We start from the raw sequence: 24,248 nt of genomic DNA, 5'->3' as shown, positions 1-24,248 counted from the left end.
TCCCTTTCTTTTTTGAGAGATTTTTGCTATAGGGTGCATGTGCTCACTGGAAAGACAGAGAGAGAGAAAGCGAGAAATCACCCCCCAGGAGGGATGGCCACACCGCCATCCCTTCTCCTCCATTCTCCTCTCGGGATCTTGGGCACACACGCCAGCATGAGTTTCAAGCCACCAGGTCCGGGACTTGAACCACAGTCGACTACGTGGGAGTCCAATGACATAACCAGTATGCCATCTGCTGGTCCCTTAAAGTCCCTTTCTTAGTCAGGGAGCACCTGGCATCTGATACAAAGTGAACGAGTATGAGGATTTAATGGAAGTGAAGCAAGCCAGACTGTGAAAGAGGGGCACCGTGTGTCCTCGCTGAATGTACACCTATGTGCGCACCCTGTGACAGAAACTGGGGGCAGCTATGGACACTAGACACAGAGATGGCATAGCAGAAGGCGGGAGTGCAAAGGGGAGTCGGGAAGAAAGAACGCCTAACGGACACAAAAATGAGGACGTCTACTGATGATGGCCTAAGCACGGCACTGTCCTAGAGCAGACTAATCTGCACTACGTCCCTGCTGGGAAAAACCGTGCATGCTGTAAGGCTGCTCGGCAACTGCCAAAAATACATGAGCAAACTAGCAAAGGGGAAAAGGCATGGCAATTCACATGGCAAACAGAAAAAACAAGAACGTCAAATAAAGCCCCTGTCCTGGAAACCCAAATCTGGGTCACCGCCGAGTCTGGTTTTGTCGATCGCATTACCTTTCGACGATGAGCTGCTGTGGTTTTCTTTCGCTGTTGTAAGTGTATTTTTTAAATCAACTGCTGGAAATTACATCTAAAATAATAATAGAGACTAAAGTGAATGGTTTTTTATGCCTTCAAAAACCAGTTTTATGCTCAGTGTGGAGAGGAAGGGGGTTGTCAGTGTAGTCAAGAATTGAGCTAGATTGGGTGTATTAAACCAGAGCTTCAAGTGTACCCCAGGCTCCACTCGCTCTGTGATAGGCACCCTGGCACCAGTGGGGCTGAACTGTGTGTGTGTGTGGGGGGGGCCCGTTCCTCAGTGTCCCATCCACCTTCCGCTCTGTGTTGTTCCCGAATGCCCACGCCAGAGGGCTGGCTCCTTCCCTTCGTCCCCCAGAAACACTGCTCTTGCTTGTCTGTCATTTAGCATTAAGCTCCCAGTGGTGGCGGGAGTTTTCTGTTGTCCTGGTCTTAGGCAAAGCCTACACACACGGCCTCAGGGATAGGGTTTACAGGCATCCCTGCCCCTCCTTCCTTCGGAAACCAAACTCTGCCTCTTTGAGGCTGGCCTTGGGTGTGAGGGAGTTTCCTTCCCTCTCCAGCAATGGCTCTGTATTTGCCCTTCTCAGGAGCTTAACGCTCTCCTTGTTGGTAGGAAGCCACAGTGGGAGAACCAGGGGCTGAGGAGGAAGGCCACCTCCCACCCAGGTCGCACTGACGTGAGGACGAGCCCTCGCACGGCTCCTGATCAGGGTCCCGGGCTGAAGTGGTGGAGCAGTGAAGCAAGAATGAGGACAGGCGTGGATGGGAAGAAGGCACGGTCCCCACTCACGGGCCACGAGGTTCTCTGTGCATGAAGTCATGGCGTGGGGTCTCATACCCAATCCTTCTCCCGTCTCCCCGACTCCTCGCCCACCCGTGTGCGCAGCCCTGTCACTGAGCTTGCAGGCATCGGTTGGTCCTCCCGGGCACCAGCGCATGCCAAGGTCCTGTTTGCCCTTGGCGTGTCCCACTGCGCGCGTTTCCTTCCCGTCTGCTCAGTGGACTTGATGCGCGGCATCGGCTGGGACGGCGGACGAGCCCAGTGGGATGTCCACAGTGCCATGGCTGGCTCTCGGGGTGAACCCTGGAAGTGGCCTGACTTCTCCGGCATGTTGATTTTTCTGTTTTGAGTGGCAGCGTGGTGGTCGGGGTGGCTGGATCAGTCGTGCCTGTTTAACAGGAGCACGGTTCTAGAAACACACTGGCTTCCTGCAGAGAGGAGAGAGTGACTGTCACTTTGGAACGCTGCCTCGAAGGTGGAAAAGCGTGTTGATACCTGGTGGCACGGCTGGCCCGCCATTCCCGCCCACGGAGGCTCGGTCGGGTCAAATGCCTCTTACACAGCCGTTCCCGCCCACGGAGGCTCGGTCGGGTCAAATGCCTCTTCCAAGGCCGCAGGGCCAGCCATGCTCAGAGCTCTTCGGGCGTCTGGCCTAGAACCGGTGGGCTCATGCCTGTGGGCAGGGCCAAGGTGGGGTGGCTGGGTGGGGCCATGAGACAGTGAAGAGTCCCACTTACCACCAGGACTGGGAGCAAAACAGACGACGCTGGACCTGGTGACTTCGGCCTGGGAGGGCCGAGGAGACCTTGTGGCCGGATCTGCCATTAGCACCGCAGCCCACCGCAGGAAGCATGCCAATGCCAGGGTCTGTCCGCAGTGGCCGGGCACCCTACTGTTGCCAGGGTGGGAGGCAGGCCAAGGGGGGCCGGCGCCAGATGCCATTAGGACCCTCTTCTCCTCTTCCCTCCTGGCATTCGGCTGCGTGCGTCCACCTGCGCCCGTGGGGTGCAGTCACTGCCAGGCAGTCTGCAGATGCTACGGAGAGGTTTTTGCTGTAGGGAGCGTGCGCTCGCCAGACAGACAGAGAGACATAGAGATAGAAAGCGAGAAATCACCCCCCAGGGGATGGTCATGCTGCAATCCCTTCTCCCTTCTCCTCTCGGGATCTTGGGCACGCACGCACACACGCTCGGCGTGAGTTTTAAGCCACCGGGTCCGGGACGCAAACTGTGGTCGACTACATGGGAGTCCAGCGACATATCCATTACGCTAACTGCTGGTTCCCTGGCTTTTCAATTTTTGAAAAGGTTTTTTTCTAGCTCTCCGTAAAGACTGGGAGACAGGATGTGGCGAGACGGCGGCCCCTGCCAGTCTGTGCTTTCCCTCTGTAATGAGGCCTCGCCCTTTCACCCAAACAGGAGTTCTTTCCCCATCTCGCCCGAGAACTTGGCACTCCGGTGACGTGAGGATGCGAGACGGAGACCCAGCAGCTCCTCCCTGGCCTGGTCTCAGAGACAGAGACACAGACCAGCCGCCTCTGGTCCCTGGGGACACGCCTCCTCCCTGGGGTCCCACCGCCAGGAGAGCAGCCAATCTGAAAACACGTGATTAAAACATGCGCCCGTAGACGCATGCAGATCTGCGCTTGCGCTCGCTCCTCCAGCAGAGCTACTGAAAAGCAGTATCTGCCCGTTGTCCCTGGCTGTCTTTCTGTGGTTGATACCCAGTACCCCAATTCCGGGTTAGAGGAAGTCACATGCATTTATTCAACTGTCCCCCAAAAAGTCAGAGAAATGACACGGCGCCAGTCGCCTCCACATCCCCGGAGCGGCTGCCCTTCCCTCTATTGCTGTCGTTTTCATCCACAGGGCACACTGTGTGCTCCCCGGAGATCGAGGACGGTGGAGCGCTCCACGGCGGCCACACCCCACCCCTGTCTCTCCTTTCACGATGTAGGCATGCACGTGTTAGCAGGGAGACAAATACCTCAGCTCTGGTCTCGGAAGAAAGAATTCAACTGAAGTGAAGTCATACCTAGAGTGGAACAAGAAAGCTTTATGGCAGCGTAGACCACAGCACGGAATAGGATGGGGAGGCGGCAGCGGGCTGGCCCCCAGGGTAGCGGGTAGAGGTCTCTGTGCTGTGTGCTCTAAACCTGGCGCCCTCCCTGCCACGTCGGCAGGCGCTCAGCGGGGCTGTTATGTGATCCTTCCCAGGAGTCAATGCGGAGGGCATGTTCATGAGCTCAGGGCAACCAGGCTCTGGACCGAGCATGCTCCAAGTTACATAAGGCCCCTTTACGTAAGTGCCCAGGCCGGCTCCTGAGTGTGCTCCAGGGACCTAAGCTCCTCGGTGCTGCCACTGGCTCGAGTGGCCGGGGGTTCCCACTGCAGAACGACAAAGACGGCAGTTTGGGGCACCCCCATGGCGGTGCCACAGGCTCCGACCCTCCCTCCCTGCTCATGTCTGACTAGACACACGCCTGGTGTGTTTTTCAAGTCATTTGGTCTGGGACACGAACCACGCAGTCAGCCACGTGGATCCAGCCACCCCAACCTCCATGCTGCCACGGGCTGGCCAGTAAGAGCTTAGCAGCCTGGGCCGCGCCTGCTCGATCACTGTGCATGTGCACTGAGCAGCCCGTCCGCTCTGCCGCGCTGGGCGGTGTCCCGCGGGGTCAGCCGGATGCGTCACGATGGCGCTGTCGGTTCCTCCTGTTTTCCTGCTGCCTTTCCCTCACCGACGACAAAGGCATGTTGGGATGAGTGCCTCGGACGGCTCCCTTCACTCCCTTCGATTTGGGCGGTTTGTTTGGTGCCGTTTGAAGCTGTGCGGTCAGGTGTCTGGCTGGTGAGCTGACCCTACGTCGCTGTGCGAGGTCCTCTAATCCCTGGTGATGGTTTAAGTCCGGTCCACTAGTACACTAGACGGCCACTCAGCCTCCCTTGCCGAATGTCTACAAGGTGTGTCTTTTCCACCCCTTTTTATAAGTATTTATTTTATTATTATTATTTAGTTTGCTATAGGGCACGTGTGCTTGCCACAGAGAGAGGGAAAGTGAGAGAGCAAGCTGCCGGTTGCAGGACTCAAACTGCGGTGGCCATGTGGTAGTCCAGCGCTTTAACGCCACCACCTGCTGGTCCCTCCACCTGTTCTTTTTCTCTATGTATTTTTTGTTTTCTAACAAGTTTATTTGGATATAATTTGTATTTCACACAGTCGACCTGTGTAAAGCGTACAGCTCACTGGACGTGAGACTGCAGAGCTGCTCCGTGGTCTGACCTGGAGCCGCTGCATCTCCACAAGGGGCCCCTGCCCTGGGCACTTGGTGCCACGTGCTCCTCACCCGGCCAAGCAGTGGCTGCAAAGGTGCTCCCGACTTGGGATCTCCCCAGGCTGCAGTCCCGTGAGCAGAAACGTGGGACACGTGGGCTTGGTGATGGCTTCTGGGTGGGCCACTCTTCAGGACCCCGGAGCAGCGCGTGCCCGTGGCCTGCTCCTCTGCACGGCCGAGCACACTCCCTCCTGCGAGCGCGCTGCACCTGTCCCCGGGCTGCCTGTGCCTCTGGCGACCGTGAGCACTCGTGTGGGCACACGTCTTGGCTGCCTTGGGTTGCCCTACGAGAGGACTGCTCGGTCCAGGGTAACCCCGTGTCTCTGCACTTGAGGACCGCTCAGCAGTTACTCACGTGGCTGCCTCCACTGGCCTTCTCGCTGTCTGTTCTGCCTCTGTTTTCATTCAGTTCCTTTTTCGTGCCCTGGTGTTTTTTTCCTTTTTCTTTTTCTTTTTTTGGCTTTTGAACATTTTTAAGTATTCTATTTATATTTATTACTGTTTTATACGCTATCTCTTTGTGTGTGAATAGAGAGACAGAGAGGGAGAGACAGAGACAGCACCCCCTCGACACGATCCACCCACCACAGCGAGCCTAGATGTGGGGTGCGGACCCAGCGCTTGGAGGCTCCACGGGGCCGGTCTTGCCCAGCGCTACCTGCCCCCACCACCACGGCCCCTGGAATAGCTTTAGGTGGCTGCTCGAGGAGCCACGGCACACACGACAGGCGCCAGCCCAGCCCAGCACGTCGCCACTTCTGACACCAAGTATGTGGGGTTTTCCACACCAACACCCAGCTCTTTAACTCTCCTGATGCCCGCTGGGTCCCCGCCCTGGCCCCTGAGCCACAGGGCTGAGAAAAGCACCTGTGTGACATAGAACAGCACCTTTCCCCCATTCCTGAGTTCACACTGGTGAGGTGGCGCTCAGCGGCCCCGGCAGACCGGGCAGAATGGAGGCTGGAGGTTGGGAGCTGGAGGATGGCCATCAGAGGGCTGACCACGTCCTTAGAGGGGTGGAACCTTTGGCTCTGCCCCCAACCTCTGGGGAGCGGAGACGGGAGGGAGACCGAGTTAAACACCAGTGACCAAAGACCTGGCCGTGGCTGTGGAATGGAGCCTCCGTCAAAACCCAAGCAGGGCTCACAGAGCTCGCTGTGCCACGTGAGAACAGTGGCCCCAGTGCCACGACACTTGTGCTCCTGCCCTGGCCGCCAACCCTGCCCTGGGCACCGCCTCCCCCGGCTGCTCGTCTGCATTCTTTTCTTTTTAAATCGTTATTCTATTTCATTTTACTTATTGTTGTTACTGTGTTTTAATTTGACCAAAGAGAAACAGAGAGGGAAAGTGAGAAAGCAAGCCACCAAGTCTAGGGCTCAGTCAGCACGCCACTGCCGGCCCCTCATCCATTTTCTTTATAGTATCTTCGTAACATAATAGGAGACTGTGGGGCCAGCAGCTGGCGGAGCAGTTAGTCGCTGCAGTCCGGCCACCTGCCGTCAGGTTGCTTCAAGCCAAGGGCACATGTACACACATGCCTGCGATCCCGAGGGGAGAATGGAGAAGGGATTGCGGCATGGCCATCCCCCTGAGGAATGATTTCTCACTTTCTGTCTCACTACCCGTCTGTCTCTCTCCCCAGCGCGCTCACATACCCTAAGGCAAAAGCCTCTACGAAAGAAACAAGAAATGAGAACATTCCCTCGACTTCTGTGACCAGTTCTAGCAAATGATAGAGCCCGAGGAGGGGGTCACTGTCATTCCTGGCTCAGAGCTGACAGTCAGAAACACAGGAGGGAGGCGGGAGCCAGCCCTCAGCTTCGGTTCTGACACTGCGTAACCGCTGTCAGAACCCAGGCGCTGCCGGACACCCAGTGTCCACGGAGTTGGAGCCTGGGCTGCTAGTGTGGAAAAGAGCCACACATTTCGTGTCCCCATGTGAGAAGCACGATTCCCCTCACCTCTCCAGGCAACACCAGCACTCAACTCCCATGATGTTAGAGCTGCTTTTAACCAGCAAGACTTTGATTTAAAGAGCAAATTCAGGTGCCGAGGACACCCCACTCCGAGTAAGGACTGCTAGCAGGCCCACTCCGGTGTGGCCGCGATTACCAACAGCAGTCTCAGCGCACAGAACTTCTGAAACCGCAGAGTCAAACCACAGTGGAAAACTCACAGCTCTGGCAGAGGCAGCTCCTGCAGGCCTGCCGCAGCGTGGCTTCCAGTGACCTATATTTCTCATGCTCCTCCAGCCCACATGGCCCCGGGACAGCAGTCTGCACGTGGCCGCGGCGGCGCTGCTAACACTGCACGTGCCAGGACAGGCAGCAACCCTGGCCGGCACACCCTGGGGACGACGCTCGCTCCAACTCCCTCTCAGGGTGAGATACCTGAATGCTTCCTAGGACTGAAGAGTTCTGACCTTTGCAATACACAAATAAACGTCTGAAAACTCCGAGGAGCTTCACTGACTCGTTTTTCAAGAATTACTGAGGTTGGAAAGTAAACCTCCCCTATACAAATAACCTGCTAGGCCCAGCCCCGTGCAGCGGCTAAACGCTGTGCTAGAAAGCTGGACCCCTCAGGGCTGATCGTGGTTTCAGCCCCAGCCTGCAGCTCGGAAAACCCGATGGGACAGAGACCCAGAGGAGCAGGGGTTGCAGCGTGACCACACCCGCTCTCTCTGTCTCTCTGGCAAGTGCACGTGCCCTCTGGCCAAAGACCTGCTGAACATTTACATGCATGTAACGTGCTGCATTTCGTGTGTTCCAGTCCCGCCAGAACTGGGCTGCAGAGAGCCTTCAGGATTTTATTCAACCCCTAGGCAGGTGTCTGAGACCATGTTTCTGAACCACTGCAGCTGCCAGGGCTGGTCCCCGCAGAGCGGGCCGTGCAGCGGAGTGTCGGGAGCCGCGTGGAGGCTCGCCACTGAGTGAGAGCCGGGGCGGCCAGGTCCGGCAGCCCCTTCCCACAACAGAGCCCCCAGTCCAGGCTGTCAGAACGAGCAGGAAACCAGCCTATCTCACCCAGCATCCACTGATTCCCAGGTGGGCTTACTGCCCTCGGACCACACGCGTGCACTCACACACACACACCTGTGACCACACTTCCCTCCTGCCCTCTCCCCCTGACCTCCAACCCCCCTTTTTCTGTTGGTCTCTCTGTCTCTCTGAGGGTCGGACTTTCACTCTCTTCCGTTGCTCTGCCCTCTGTCTCCGTGACCACAATGAGCCGGCAGAGTACGTATTTCTTCCTTCTTGTATAGTAGGTTAAGTGCTCTATTTCCCTCTAGAAGTCTTTATTTTCCCCCATGTTTTCTGAGCCCTGAGTTAATTTCTTTTCTGTAGAAAATTAGCCTTCCAGTGTTTCTGGGAGGCACACTGCCGAATCCACTTACACGCCCAGAGCAATGTTTAACTTCCATTTGCAGACATGGAGAAGGCTGCAGGGGCACCGCCCCACAGCCAGGGGGTGCTGGCGAGGCGAGCTTGGCCGTGACCTGTGCTTGTCATCACAGACCGCTGATGGAGGGACTTTCCCAGCACAGACTCACCGCAGCAGCCCAGTTAGACATCACCCCACGCGTTGTCATCACAATCCTCCACCTCTGTGCCCCGCCACTGCGCTCAGGGACGGTCTTCACTAAATGCCTCAACACGAAGAAGAGAGCATGGAGCCCAGCACCTTGAGGGGCTGCTTTCAAGACAGAAAAGCCTCTGGGGCGTTCTTTGGCTCAGCAGAGTGTGGCCTTGCCAGACAGCAGGCCCGCCCAGGGCGCCCCCCAGTGGCCCTGAGCCTCGGGACCCTGCCCTTCTCTCAGAACAGGTCCAGGGTGACTCATGAGGGGCCCCGCCCCCGTCTGCCTCCCTTACAGTCGCCCAGCTGTTCAAGACCCCAGCGGGGCCAGAGCTCTGTACCACGTGGGCAGGGCAGGGCTGCCTGGTCCCGGTCCAGTCTGGGAGGTGGGCTCATGCAGTAACTTCCCAAACCAGCTGCTGAGGCAGAGCTCTGGCTTTTAAATCTCCCAGAAAGAGTGCAGCTCCTTCCCCTTCCTAGAGCCCTGTGCTGGGCTCCAGGCCCAGCAGGAAGCACCCAGGCAGCTCAGCAAGGCAGCTCAGCAAGGCGGGGCTGGACCCAGCTCAGGGGCTGGATGGAGGGGTGGCCTGGCAGGACCCAGGATCCCACGTTCTTTCCCTGAACAGGAAATGTCCATGGCGTTCAGTCACTGTTTTTCACTACATCCCCAAACACGGGTCTTACTTGCATGAACTGTGAGCCGCTGTTCACATCGGGTTTGACTTTATTTACACAGAGCTTAGCGTACTTGGTCACTGCCTGCCTAGGGAACGTCTAGACCTGAAAATATAACCATGTGGCCTTCACGGAATGATGGCCAGAACCACCCTGGGCACTCCCCATTACTTACCTGTCTTTCCTCTATAACACCCCCCCACACACACACACACACACACCAAGCACAACTAAGTATGCATTCGCTCACACTCAGGTCGAGAATTACCTTCCCAAGGCTCGCTGGCCACAGGGCGGGGGTGACTGCCAAGGCTCACTGGTCACGGGGGTGTGTGTGTGTGTGTGTGTGTGACTTCCAAGGCTCACTGGTAACGAACGGGGGGTGTGTGTGTGTGTGACCTCCGAGGCTCACTGGTCACGGCTATTTGCGTGTGTGTGACCTCCGAGGCTCACTGGTCACGAGTATGTGTGTAAGTGTGACTTCCGAGGCTCACTGGTCACAGAGGGTGTGTGTGTGTGACCTCCGAGGCTCACTGGTCACGGGGGAGGGTGACTTCCAAGGCTCCTTGGTCACCAGGAGGGGGTAGTGACCTCCAAGGCTCGCTGTCACTGGGGGATGACCCCCAGCTTCCTTTAGGACTTCATGTCCTACAATTCAGCAATCAGCCCCGCCAAAGCCTGCCTCCTCCTGATGTTCTGGCCCACTCTGCATCCGCTTGGAGTCTTTGGAGAACACAAGTCGGTTACCCTGAAAACCATCATTCGGTATGTTCACGCGATTTGTTGAAAGATCATAGGCAGCTATCAAAGGTTTGTGCCTAAACTGTACTTAGATGGACTACGGGAACTCAGCCATCCATGAGGAGCCTCGGCACCTGCTGTTCCAGAGGTGCAGGAAGACCAGGAGTCTTCTCAGTCCTGCTGAGTAACCACCAGGTGGGAAGCTCTGCCAGGATGGGAGCCTGCTAACGGACAGGGCATGCTCCGGGACTCACCGGTGGCTCCCAGGCTGTGGGAGGGGGATTCATTCCCTGCACAGCTGCAAAGTGGGGCTCACAAATCCTCCCCAAATAAGCACAGGGCGTCCCTGCACTCCAGGAAGCAGTGTCCCTTTCATGCAATCCTCCTCTCTCCTCCTCCCTCCCCAGTCTCAGGTTCTGTAGAAACAATGGTATCGAGTAATAATTAGGACAGCATGTTTGGGTTTGCAGCCTACAGACGCGTAGTATGACCATGATGGCAAGAACAAGAGGGGCGAGAAATGCTGCCCTCCCTTACCGGAAACCAGCATGAAGCACGCAGACACTGACAAATCGAGGGGCAGTTAAGCCCTGCAGCAACTGCTAAGAAATAACAAGACAGTGAGAAATAATTTAAGGAATTCAGTTGTCAAACCAGAAACTATTCACTTAATGGGAAAAAAAACACAAACACTGAATTATGTTGATTTGTCCAATCCAGGAACATGGGATGTCTTTCCACTCTTCGTATCTCGCTCAATCTCTTTTCAACTTTCCAGTTTTCCATGTGGAGACCTTTCACCACTTTGGTTAGGTTTATACCTAAGTGCTTTATTTTTGTGTGGCTATTGCAAATGGGATTTCTCTAATTCCACCTCCATCTGTTCATTTTGAGTGTATAAAAACCCTACAGATTTTTGTATATTGATTTTGCATTCTGCTACTTCACTGAATTCGTTTATCACTTACAGGAGCGTTTTTGTGGATTCCTTTGGGCTTCCTATGTGTATGATCAAGTCACCTGTCAACAGGAACAATTTTTTCCTCTTCGAAGGCCTTTTACTTCCTCTTGTCTGACTACACCGGCCAGGATTTCCGGCCCTGTGCTGGAGGCTTCATAGGATGAATTGGGAGGGTTCTTTCCGTTTGGCTCTTTGTAAATAGTTCGAGGAGGGTTGCCATTAATTCTCTTAAGCGTTGTAGAACCGAGTGAAGTCCTCAGGACCTGGGCTTTGCTCGCGGGAGGGCTGTTACTGTTCGGTCTCATTATGTGCCACTGGTCTGCTCAGGCCTCCTCGTCCTTTCTGAGGCAGTCCTGGACGCTGTGTGTGTCCAAGAATGTGTGATTTCAGCTAGGCTCCCTAGTTCGCAGGCATAAAGCTGCAGGCAGAACTTTAAATGACCTTTTGAATTTGTGACATTTGTGGTGACACAGCCTGACGTTATGGATTTATCTAGTTCTTTCCTCTGTATTCCTTTGTTACGGGTTTGTCAATTTTACCTACTTAAAAGAACCAGTTTTTTGTTTGGTTAAAAAAAAAAAAGCAGTAATGAGAAACAGAAAAGATGAGACACATTTAAAACTGAAACTTGAAATTGCAGACATAAGTCTAACCCAGCGGCGAGGCATTCACCTAGTCACAAGGAATCCACCCCATCCCAAACGCCATCCGCTAGGTGCCACCTGGTAAAGGTTCCAGCACCTCTCAATGCCATTACCTTGGGGACTGGGCTTCCAGCACAAGAACCTCTGGGAAACAAACCAGATCCAAACCATGTGCCGGGCACTGGGCTATTATTTGGCAATAACAAAAAATGGAGTTCTGATCGTTGCTACAAAATGACGAGTCCCAAACACACAAGTGAAAGGTGCCGGAGGCCCAGATCACGTGCTTCGGAATGTTTAGGAGCAAGTCTGCAGAGAGATCTTTTTGAGGTGATGCAAATGTTTCAAAACTGACTGTGACCACAGCATAACTCTGAATATACTAGAAACTGCTGTCACACCGTTTCAATGGCAAATGGTGTGTGACGCAAATTCCCAATAAAGCCGCTAAAAGGCGACAGCAGTGGCACTGTGGCCAGGCATTTTCCAGGAACTGGGAAACACATCTCAGCTACTCCAGACCCCAGCTTCCTGGCGTTTTCTTTGTCCAGCGCTGCTCAGTGACTGGGCGTGGACTGTGGGCTGCAGAGAGCACATCTGCACTCCTACACAGTGCAGGCCTTTGGAACAGGCTGTGCTAGGGCCCGGGACAGAGGACAGGCCTTGGAAGTTACTGAGAAGATGGTGCGAGGCTCACTCCTGGGGGCCTGTGCTCACATTTCAAGGGCTTTGAGATCCCAGTCCCGCTTTCAGGGCCTCTTCTCCTGAAGCTGGATTATGTTCTGAGAATAAGATTCCCGGGGGTTGTCAGGAGATTCAGCTTCCTGCTCTCAGATGGGGGTGGGAGGGCGATGTGTCTGTGAGTCCCTGGGCCCGAGTGGGTCAGGTGGCATCTCCCTGATCTGCACCCACGCTGCAGAAGGGGAGGCGCTGGAGTGAAGGGAACCACAGTGGTTATCCCTCCAAGCCCTAATCTTCCCTGATGGGCTCTAGCCTCGGTGGGGGTGGGTTGACTGGATGGAGGCGGCGCAGGTGAAGGAGAAGACTAAGGCCTCAGTGCCTTTTTCATGCACGTCCTTTGCCAGACACCCCTTAGAGATCGATCTCTGAAGAGTGACAACTGCCAGGAATTACTGTGCCTTTTTATTGAAAATGTGTTACATACAAGTAAATGGAAGAGGGACTACGTGTTTCAATTATCAGCTCATGAAGTTTTAACAATAGAGAACATAGATTCTATTCAGGGTTGGATTAAGGGTGGGTCTAGTGCAATTCAGGGTTGGATTAAGGGTGGGTCTAGTGCAGTTCCGCAATTGTAGGTGGGTCTCCATGGAATGCAGTTTCGGGAAAGCGGTTCCGGTAAGCAGAGGTGATTATCAGCTGATGCGGTGCAGCAGCCATCTTGTGATTACTGGGAATGGTGCTGAGAAAAGAAAATCTCAAGTACAGATATTAGTTCTTATGGATCTTAATAAAGAATGATATTTATACAGTTTTATAGGGATTTAAAACTTAATTTGAGGAATCCTAATATATTTGTCTATTTTACTTGGTGAGGGCGGGGGTGTCCTGGGCCAGTTTTGGCCTTATGTAAAGAAAAGGTTATTTTTAAGCTTATGTTAAATGTATTTTGAAGAGCCTTCCAAAGGTCAAGAAGATTTCTGCCTAGATTTGACTTTATCACATTCTCTATTGTAACCGTTTGGAGTAAAGCATTGTAATTAACAATAGGTGGTCAAAGCAAAGGGGAGCGGTCAGGGAACTTCCTGGAAAATTTTATCATATACTCAGGATATATAAGAGAGCTATGTAATTCTTTTATCGTAGTATATTGGGGAGTCTGACGGGGGTCGCTTCCCAGCAAGGCTACCACAGTTTTCTGGAGCAAATAGCAAACAGCCTTGCTGACATGCTAAATCGACCTAAGTCTTATTCCTAGGTCGGGGTGTACACAGCAGCAGCCTTGCCAACATGCTGTCCGACCTAAGAGGTAGAGGTCAAAAGGCTCAAGACAGATCCTGGGCCTTACTGGGTCGGACTCCTCCACTTCCCCAAGCCAGCAGTCCATGTCTGCTAGTCGGACAGCATGGACAGACAGACGCAGGGACCGGGACTCGCCATGGTCTCACTGTGTGGTGGGAACCTGAAGTGACCACCAGCTTGCTAGGTGTGTTCAACAGAGTGTTCTTAGTCACCCCCTGGAGACAGAGCTGGAAGAACAGAGACTAGCCAGGGTCCCCACACTATGCTGGCTGCAACTCTGGGGAGAGGTCTCTGGAAGCGCTGATCGAGGAACGAAGGTCATTCAATCAGAAAGCGGGGGGTTCTTTCCAACAAATGGGGCTAGAAAAACGGGACATCCATATGTACGAAGGTACCGAGTCAGACACGGACCTTACGTCTTTCACAACAATTAACTCAAAATACATTATTTTTACATAAATGTAAGACACAGAAATATAAATTTCTAGAAAAACAAGAAGAAAGTCCAGGTGACCTTTGGGGTTGGCAGTAAGTATTTAGATACAACATAAGCACAGCTCACTGAGGAAAAAATTTATAAATTGGTCTTTATTAAAATGAGAAACATCTCTGAAAGCTGATGACGGCATGAACAAACAGGCCATGACAGGGGGAAGACGCTGATGGACTCGGAGCTGAGAAGGACCAGTGGGAGCGTGTGGATTTGGTCCCCAGGGCTGAGGGTCCGAGGCGACGCTCGGTACGCTGGCAAACTGCCGGTTCTCAGCAGGCTGTCCGGGCCCTCCCTCCCCGAACACAGACAGCAGTGCTGCACCCTGGCAGGCCACCAGTGTGTCCGAGCGAGGTGATGCATGACTGAGTAGGCGCATGAGGTCCGGGCTCCCTCTGGCCACCTCGCTTCAGAGGCACTGCCCTGGGACAGGTCTGGGCAGTGTGGAACAGCCTGCAGGTGCGATGTCACCTGGGAGGCCGCTGCCCAGCTTTGCAGAGGACCCCGCTGGGACCAGAAAAAGCCCAGTGCGACCACGGGGCCTCTGGCGGGGCAGCGCCCTCACTGATGCATCGCCCACCCAGCTCTGAGGATTAAGAACCGCGCCAGGCGCCCACACCGTCCAAGCACACAGCAAGCCCTCAGTAGTGAGTGGTGCCTTCCAGCGCAGCCCCTGCTCAGCAGCCGCCATGACGTGATGTCCGAGGAGAACGATCAGCATGAATGAGTTCCCCTTAGAAGGAGGGTCTGATGGTGGGCCAGGATGTCATAACCTGAGACTCGGAGTTGGCAGACAAAACGTGCCCAACCTCTGCATCGTGGAGGCCATGCAGCCGCCGCTTCAGTCTTCAGGCTGCATGAAGGCGCAGTTTCCCGCCCACAGGTACCTGACCCACACGGTGCCCAGTGTCTCCGGGAACCCCTCTACCTGGCCCGAGGTCATGCTCGCCATGAGCCGAGGCCAATCTGAGGCGAGCAGGCCTCCACCCAAAGGTCTAGACAGTGAGCAACCTGCAGGATGCACGAGAAGTTCAGCAACCCAGTTCCAGGCCAGAGGCGGACGGGGTGGACATGGCCAGCCAGCTCGGTGAGCAGCTGGGTTGAATAAACTCGTAGCCAGAAATAGCACAATAATCACAGATGGTAAGGAGGGGGCGGGGAAAGGCGTGGTAGCCACTAGCCTTTAGCTCCATCCAGTGCGCCTGGGGCGAGTTCTCGACGCGGCCTCAACGGGAGCCACTGCCCACTCCTGAAGCCACAGGCAAGCCCTCAGTCTGCCAATCAGAGGTCGTGGCTCGCCCTTCAGAGGCGTGATGGCAGGGCAGCGTGGCAGCTGGCAGGGGCTGGCTCCTAGACACCAGCTCAGGGGGCTCAGGGGTAGGCCAGGCTCCGGGGGAGGAGGGGGTCCTACCAGGGAAACGTGCTGGGTTCCCGCCTGGACTTTATGCCTGGTAGGCAGATTCTGTTGTCTGCACCCAGGACCCCGACAGTCAGACGCAGCACTGCAACCAAGCGACGGCCTGCCTCAGGCTGCTGACCGCATCTGGGACACGCATGTCCCTGGAGGGTGAAGAATGTCAGAGAAGGACACCTCAGGTAACCCACGAGGTAGTCCAAGGCACTAGTCTTGGGACAACTCAGCTTACCACATATTCACTGAGCGAAGGTTTGAGAGCCAGGAAGAGTGAGGAGGACAGCACCTGTAGACCCCATCCTGAGTCCTCAGGATCTGAGTGTCAGGTAAGAAGGTTCCACTATTTCTTGGGACCAGCAGGTGGCGTGGTGGTTAAAGTGCTGGATACTTGCACATGGCCAACTGGTTTGAGTTCCGGACCTGGTGGCTTGCTTTCTCACTTTCTTTCCGTCTGTCTCTCTCTGGTCAAATTAAAATAAAATGAATAAATAAAATTAAATAAATAATTCTTAAAAAAAAAAAAAAAAGCAGCTCCCAGGATTTTTAAAATGTGCTGCTCATATTCGAACTAGTAGGTATCTTCAGTAACGGATGCCACCTGGGAAGAGCTGTGCTGTCCTCCCGTCTCCACTTTGCCCTTCCGTAAACCCAGCCCACTGACTACAGCAGAGCTTTGTTTCCTAGAAGCCTGTAAGACCCGTGACAGCCTTCTTTCAGAAAATGAATATGCAAGTATGCAAAATTAACTGTAAATGTTAAGTACTCTGAATAAGAAACAAAATCCTAGCTTTAAATTTAAAAAGTTTAACTCTGACAAATATCATCAATAACACAAAATTTAGGAAAATAAAAAATATTAACCGACACATTTAAATTTTTCCCACATTGATTTAGCAGCATATGTTTTGATATCACCTCTTCACAGACAATGATTTTTCTATAATTTAATTTTACTCTGGAATATTCAAATGGTCTTTTTAATTATTGAGAGAGTTTACGAGTTCCATCAATCTTTACAATTCATTTTTGGAAATATCATATAAGTGTTAGAACTGTCAGCTTCCGAAAACTTTTTCAGGTTCTTTTATCATGTGAATAGAGGATTCGGGTAACCTCTATTTTCTTTTGGCGATTACTAACATTTTATAGTATATGTCTGTTCTTCTAAAGATCTTCGTTGGCCAGTTTTGCCTAAGGTCATCACGATGGCATGGTATAGTTTTATGTTATGTCCATTGATGTTTTGTGTCAAGTCAGCAATAAATTTAAACATTCTTATGATGCGTCTACCTGCTGTACTCCTCTCTGTCACTGGACTATCAATAATAAAGAGTCTATTTCTATTCAAAATTTAACTCAGGAACTACTAGTTGGGGTATAACCCAAAGGATTTCTTTTTTATAATTAGTTTCAAAGTCAGGATCAATTCTAGCGTCTTACTCTGTCTTCCTCATGGACACATCTAAGACCGTGTAAGTGAGGCTATGTCTTACCCCGGGCAGCACATCCGTAGTGGACTGAGAATGGTTATTTTTCTAAGCCTATAGTTCTCCTGTGAACGAAATTACAACGTTTTTCTTTTCCCTTTTGGTGTTCAAATCCTATTCAATGTAAACTTTTATTGCAAACCATGATGTCTGGAACTGTTCTGGCATTTCCATATAGTTAAGATACACTGGCTCCTCTACCTGTGGGCTGAGTAGAGACCACAAATCCAGGTCCCTGTCTCTGTGCCTCATCTACTGACCATGGCACACCAACAGGGGCATGAGAAAAAGCCACTCGGTCATAAACATTCATTACACTTGAGGTAACTCAGGGGGTGACGGTTTTAAGGGGGACGTGACATATTCATGCGAAGTATTTGCTGCATACTTAGTTTTTGCAAAACCAGTGTCAAAAGCTCTGTCAACTATAAAGGAAGTCTTTAAGCCAACCTTCAGAGATGAGGAAACCGGCACCGGGTTAAGCAACTTGTCCACCGTCATCTACCACAGTATTACACCCAGACTCCAACCTCTGAGGAAAACTGAAAAATTTATACTCCATGCTAAAAAGATAAAGAGAAAATCCTAAAAATGTCTAGAGATAAGGGAGACGTTACCTACAAAGGATACCCCATCAGACTAACCTCAGACATCTCAGCAGAAACCTTACAGGCCAGGAGGGAGGGAGACAACATATTCCAAATTCTAAAAGAAAAACAGTTTAACCAAGAATATATACCCCACAAAACTTTCCTTCAAATATGAAGCAAAAATAATTTCCAGGCAAGCCAAGACTGAAGAATTCACCAGAGACAGATTGGCTCCTTAAGAAGCTCGAGAGGGGCTAGCGGGTGGCGTGGTGGTTGCACTGCTGGACTCCCGCCTGGCAACTTAGAGCTCACGCCAGCTGCACGTGCATGCGGGCCCAAACCCTGAGAGGAGAAGGGACTGTGGTGTGGCCAATCCTCTTGGGGGCTGATTTCTCACTTTCTGTCTCTGTTTCTGTCTCTCCAGCGAGTGCACACACCCTATAGTAAAGATTTCTCTCTGTTAAAAAAAAAAAAGAAACAAAACATGTGAGGGTGTGCTACATCTGGAAAAGAAAGGAAGATAATTATCTCCATGGAAACACGTGAATCTATAAAACTCACCAGCAGAACAACCACATGAACAAAGAAATGATTCACCCTTCCACTATGGAAATCTACCAAATAGCAAAGACAAGCAATAACAGGAGAAATAAGAAAACACACATAACTAACCAACAAAATGGAAGCTATAAATTTGTACATAATAATATCATTGACTATAAATGAACTAAACTCCCCCCCCATCTAAAAATACATATTGGCTAAATGGGGGAAAAAAAAAAAGCCCTCTTTAAGCTCGTAAGAAACACACCTCACTGGAATAAAAACACACAGATAGAATGGAATGTCAATTAATGCAAGTAAAAAAAAATTAAAAATTAAAAGCAGGTGTAGTCATCCTAATATCAGACAAAAGTGATTTAAAAATAAAAATCTATAAAAAAGAGACAAAACGCTCATTACATTTTTTTATAAATATTTCTGCACACTTTAGTGTGCCCAAATATATAAACCAGACTGTAAATCTGAAGGGGACACAGACTCAAATACATTTACTGCTGGAGATCCCGACACTCCATTCTCACAACTGGACAGCTCATCTAAACAAAGACAAACAGACACTGCAGCTAGGTGATAGCGAAAACCGAACGGACCTGAACGTTCACAGACCACGTCACCCAGCAAATAGAACACACACAGTTTTCAGCAGCACACGGGGCATTTTCTAACAGGGCACAACGTAAGCCTCTACAAATCTAGGATAGAAGCATCTTTAGCATCTTCTCTGACTATAATGGAGTTAAACTTGAAATCAACAAAAGAAAACTTCTGAAAATACAAAAAACACATGGGAACTAAACGACATGCTCCTGAATGATTTTGAATCTACTGAACAAATTAAAAATGAAATTTTAAAATTTCTTAAAACAAATTATAATAAAAACACTATACTCCAGAACCTCTAGAATACAGCAAACATGGTAGTAAGAGAAAGGTTTACAGCAACTTATTCTCATAAGAAAAAAAGGATTATAAATAAACAATCTAATGTTGTATCTCAAGGAACTGGAAAAACAAGAACAAGCTAAAGTCAAAAGTAATAGAAGAATAGAAACAATAGAGATGAGAGCGGAAATAAATGAAACAGATAACTAAAATGCAATACAAAAAAAAAATCAACAAACTAAAAAGCTGGTTCTTCAAGAGGATAAACAAAATTGATAATTATGGGACCAGCAGTTAGCGTAATGGCTATGTCGCTGGACTCCCATGTAGTTGACCACAGTTCAAGTCCCGGACCCAGTGGCTTAACCTCACGCCAGGCGCGTGTGCATGCATGCCCAAGATCCCGAGAGGAGAATGGAGGAGGAGGGACTGCCGCATGGCCATCCCCTGGGGGGGTGATTTCTTGCTTTCTATCTCTCTGTCTCTCTCTCTGTCTGTATGATGAGCGCACTGCGGCACTAGTCACGACAGCTGATTCATGGGCTCGACCTGCGTGCCCGACACCTGATGACTGAATTGGGAAAACGGCACATAGACACAACCGAGCAGTATCAGCCCTAAAGAATGGCAGTATCCTGCCACGTGACACAAGGGGATGAACCTGGAAGACACCAGCCAGACTATGAAGGACAAATGCTAAAGGATACCAAATGTCCACACTGCGTGGCAGAAACTGGAGGCCAGGAAAGCAGAGAAGTAGATTCCAGAAGCTGTTTAGGAAGGTGAGTGGGAGGAGGTGGATGGGAGGGTCACGAGAATTTTTTTTTTAGGTTTTTGCCCTAGGGCGTGTGTACTTATCAGAAAGAGACAGAGAGAGGGAAAGTGAGAAATCAAACCCCGAAGTGGGGGTGGCCATGTCCAAATCCCGTTCCTATTCTCTTCTGGGGTTTTGGGCACACATGCGCTCTGTCTGTCTGGCGAGCGCACACGCCCTATAGTGAAAAACCTCTCAAAAAAAAAAAAAAAAAAAAAAAGTACAATGGTCAATGGAAGTCGGGGGATGGAGGAACAAGTTCCCATGAAAGCCCATAGCAGCCTCTGCAGAGCCCACAGGCACAGAAGCCAGAACGGCCCTTCGGACAGGCACGGAGATGGCAAGCCCTCACCTGGACGGAGGACACCCTAGCAGGGGCACGCCTCACATGACATGGCTCTCCACCACCAAGGCACTCCTAGAGGAACCAGAGGAGCCAACAGAGCATGTCCTTGAAGGCCACGGTGCTGCCTCGAGGGCAGGGCCCCTGCAGCTGCAGGGCCAGTGGACAGCAAGCAGCCATCCGGTGTGGAACGAGCATGTTCATGACACAAGCAGGTCCACACGGAGGGGTGCTGGAGCAGCGCCATCCTGAGGCTGCAGTTCAGCTGCAGAAACACTTTCTGTGAGAGGCTTACTACAAAGAACTTTGGCTTCCAGGAATGCGCGGTCCTTCTCCGTTTCTTCTCTCTCTTCCGGCCCCTTTCCCATTTAAGTATTTTCTTAGAACTGTGTATCACATAAATCGTAGGAGAATATCATTCACCCCCACTTCCCTGCCTGAGTATTCCATGTTACTCTGGCTTGCAGACAACCTACTGCGAGACTTCTCTGCCTTGTTATCTCGTATGAGGTAACTCCCACAATTAACCCCCTTCCGTCACATACATATTTATTCTATTGATTTGGTATCTCGGGAGAACTCTGACCAATACATATTTAGGAGCCAGGAGTGGTTTTAGAGGAAAGGAATTTTAAGGGTCAATCTCTCACTGAGCTCCCTAAACCGCCGAGACCTCCACCTGTAATAGTGCAGAGAGCACTGACAGTCGGTGCGAGCTGTTTTCAGAGCTATACACAATACAGCCATGATGGACCGCGTTCACTGCTCGGAAGCAGCAAGGAGCTGAGCGACTCTATGTAGTACCTTCGGACATTTGTGGAAAAGCAAGGACTGAGACAAAGGGAGAGGGAGGAAGCACTTGCCAATGGACACGGTTGTGCTGCAACCCCTTCTGCATTCCTCCACCCTGCTGGATCTGGGACACGCAGGAACAGGGCGTTTTTCAAGCTGCCGGGTCTAGGATTCGAATCACATGGTCAGCAACGTAGGATCCAGCTGTCTTAACCACGAGGCCACAGGGCTGTCCCTTGCCCAACAATTTTTAGTTAAAACATCTGATTATAACTCCCAGTGGCCTCCATTTCTCTAGCACCCCAACTCGCACTGCAGTGAGGATGTGGACTACTGAGCGGCTAGTACGCCAGGCCTGGGCATTTGTAGGCAGAGCTCATGGCTCACGCTCAGAGGCCGCTCTGGAGTATGCGGAGGCCCACTCTCTGGCTCACAGATGGGCCTCTGCTGTCTTTCCACGGTGAATGTGACCACGAGCTCCTTGGGGCCTCCTTCACAAGGGCACTAATGCCGCTTCAAGAGGCTGTGCCCTCAGGACCATCAGCAGCCCTGGCTCCCCCACAGAGCACCAACACATCGAGCACTGTATCTCAGAACGTGACTTTCAGATATTAGCAGGGTTACCTTTTTAAGTTGTTCTGTCTTGTATTCTCCAAGACAAGTTGTATGTGCTCATCTCAGCCTTTGGTGGCGTTGCTCACCTTCTGTAAATGTTAGTGTCCTCGTGACCATGTGGGACCCTGAAAGGACACTCGCACCTGCAGCTGCCCTGCGTCCTGCGAGGGATCTGATATACCCCTCTGGAGGGAGCCGGCAGCAGACTGGACTCCCAGGGCGGGCAGGACAGACGGGGAGCCCCTTTGCCACCTGAGGGCAGATGAGAGTGTTCTACTCAGGCCGATGCTGCCTCTACCTGGGAGCCACCCTCCCGGGCCCGGGCCTGGGCCCAGGCCTGTCCTTCCTGTCCCGTGAGGAGCCTGGTCACCTCAGTGGGCTCTGCTTTTCTCTCATACACCCACAGCCACAGCAGAGCCACACAGAGGGGACCGCCTTCAGAGGCCTTGGGGGTAGGTGAAGCCACCAGTGACCTTCTGCCGATCCACAGCCCACTCCTGCCACCCACACGTGCCGTTATAAAACTGGGCGGTGTCCCTACAGACTGGGGTAAGAGCAGCTGTTCCCCACAACTGTGTGGCGCTGTCCACGGAGGGCAACTGTCCTGCCAGAAACTTAATTCCCAGACCCCTTTGCCAATGCCTACAGAGACTGTCTACAACGGCATACGTATTTACCAAGCATATGCTGGGAGCCAAATGCTGTTCTCGGTACATAGAGGTTAAAAAAAAATCCCTGCTCCAACAGACAGTATAGACAATAAACACAGAAATAACTGGGTGAGACCGGCGGGGTAGGAGGGGGAACGTGAAATGGTGGGGGGGGGGAGGGAGGTAGTTTGGAACTCTCCTTTAGGTCTTGAAGCTGTCCTGAGGAGGAGACTGAAGCAGTCCAGGCCTGCACAGCGCTGGGGGAGGGACTGCAGACAGACAGACAGAGGAGAGCACCTTGAGCACAAGCAGAGGGCAGAGGGCCTGGGTGGTGTAAGCTCACACAGCGACTGGGTGCGACGGGCAGGCAGGGACAGGGCAGGAGGAAGAGAACAGAAACACAGAAAGAGTGAGGGCTTTTATTAAGTTGTAATTATCAGCAATAAAGTAGAGGTAGCATTTTAAAACCCCCCTGTAAAATACAGATGGCCATAAATGGTATTTCAATATGTACTGCTAAACAAAAGCTAACCTCACAAACCCCAGCAATCCAGGTTCGAAGCTCAACAGGTTACTATGGAATCAAGAACTATATCTGGAAACAGAATTTTTACAGTTGAACTGTAAGTTATCCAAAATTATTCAGTTAGATGTCATGTAGACAACAACATTTCATAGTTTGTATTTTTCTCCACACCCTCCCAAATAAGACCAAGAGGTCAGAAAAATGATAAATTTCAGATGCTATTTTTTCCAACGTCTTCCACAACTTAAAAAAGCCACACCCTGCTTTGCTTTCAAATTGTCTTACTAAAATCTAACTAGCTCCTGTCAAGTATCAAAAATAAATCACACATTTGATCTGGATTCCAGAGAGCCAGGTCAGAACTACAGTGCTTTGAGGAAGTGACTGTCTGCAGAGACCACACAGAGAAACTGTCTAACAGGCTCAGAGGCACTGCACTGCCTGCGACAGCACTTCTCCACGGCGCTATAACTCACAGGAGCCACAGCCACACCACACCCCGGAGGGCACGGCCTCCTCTGCCCACCTTCTCCTGATGCTGACAGCCCAGTCTCCCTCGGATTTCCAAAAGCCAGACACTAAAGTTACACGGCCTGAGCCCCGACTTTCACCTCCTCACACTCTACGAGCCCACCAAGCAGTTCTGCGACCCTAAGGCTAACGTGGGACCATGCAACCACGTGAGATCAACAAGCCATGTCTAACTTGCTCCTTTTATTAATAAAGGGATTGTTTACAAAGCCGTAATTTAACAGAAATTAAAAAGTACAGAAGTTTAACGGATTGCAGCTTCACTTACTTCCCTACGAACACACATGCATCACTAGCAGTTTTCCTACTTGCACACTTTTCAGTCCTTCAGTAAGCCACATGCCCATGACCTACACAGCAGCAGCACCCACGGGCAGCAGAAAAGGCTGCTGGGAGGCGGTCCCGGCCGCTCAGAAGGGCCCCAGAGGGTCACACAGTGTGAAGCTGTCAGACCAAGTACGGTCCTCACGGCCATCACGACGACCCCACTCCTATTTGGATTTTAACGGACTCGACCTCCAGATCTGAAATAAACGCACTGCCGACGGCCGCAGGTGCATTTGGCATTTAGTGGGTTTCGGGCACCTGCACAAATCAGAAACAGGAACTATCACGAGGAGACCCTGTAACTACAGCTGCCAGCTGAGTGGTCAGGGGACAGCAACCACGAACGCTGGCTGCTGCTGACAACTCTGCGACGTCAACGTCAGAACCACTCTTGGTTTCTATAAAACAAGCGAAACGAAACAGCACAAGTAAAAGACTTCCATGTAACCTTAATGGTCTAACAAACCTCCCAAATGGAAGGAGACACTAAATAAAGGTGACACATCCGATTAACTGATGCTCCGGCATGACAAATTTACCAGGTCATCTTGCCAACTATGTGCAGTCACCTGATATAAGCGCATACCACAGTGGGGACTCTGACTCCAGAGGGCTTAGGTGGAGGCTTTCCAAGGCCACGGTACCAGCAGCCCCGTGTGCTTGCACTCACATGCACACACACACACGCACACACGCAGCTGTGCAAGCCTGTGGCTTCCCCGGCGCCCCGCACGCCCTGGGCGAT

General features: G+C 51.8%; 1 long non-coding RNA gene across 1 annotated transcript; it reads right to left on the bottom strand.

Annotated features, from left to right (window-relative positions):
- Positions 1-14,047: 14,047 nt before the first annotated feature.
- On the bottom strand, positions 14,048-19,160 carry LOC106735253 (uncharacterized). The gene is made up of 2 exons (XR_001370646.2): positions 15,615-19,160; positions 14,048-15,528 (listed from the first exon to the last, which is right to left on the bottom strand). It is a non-coding gene; the product is annotated as an uncharacterized LOC106735253 (long non-coding RNA).
- Between the last annotated feature and the right edge of the window lie 5,088 nt (positions 19,161-24,248).

The sequence above is a fragment of the Tupaia chinensis genome, unplaced genomic scaffold (genome assembly GCF_000334495.1).
Source record: "Tupaia chinensis unplaced genomic scaffold, TupChi_1.0 Scaffold000346_1, whole genome shotgun sequence".
Lineage (NCBI taxonomy): Eukaryota > Metazoa > Chordata > Mammalia > Scandentia > Tupaiidae > Tupaia > Tupaia belangeri.
Note: the sequence above shows the minus strand (reverse complement) of the source record. Positions and strands in the feature narration are given on the sequence as shown.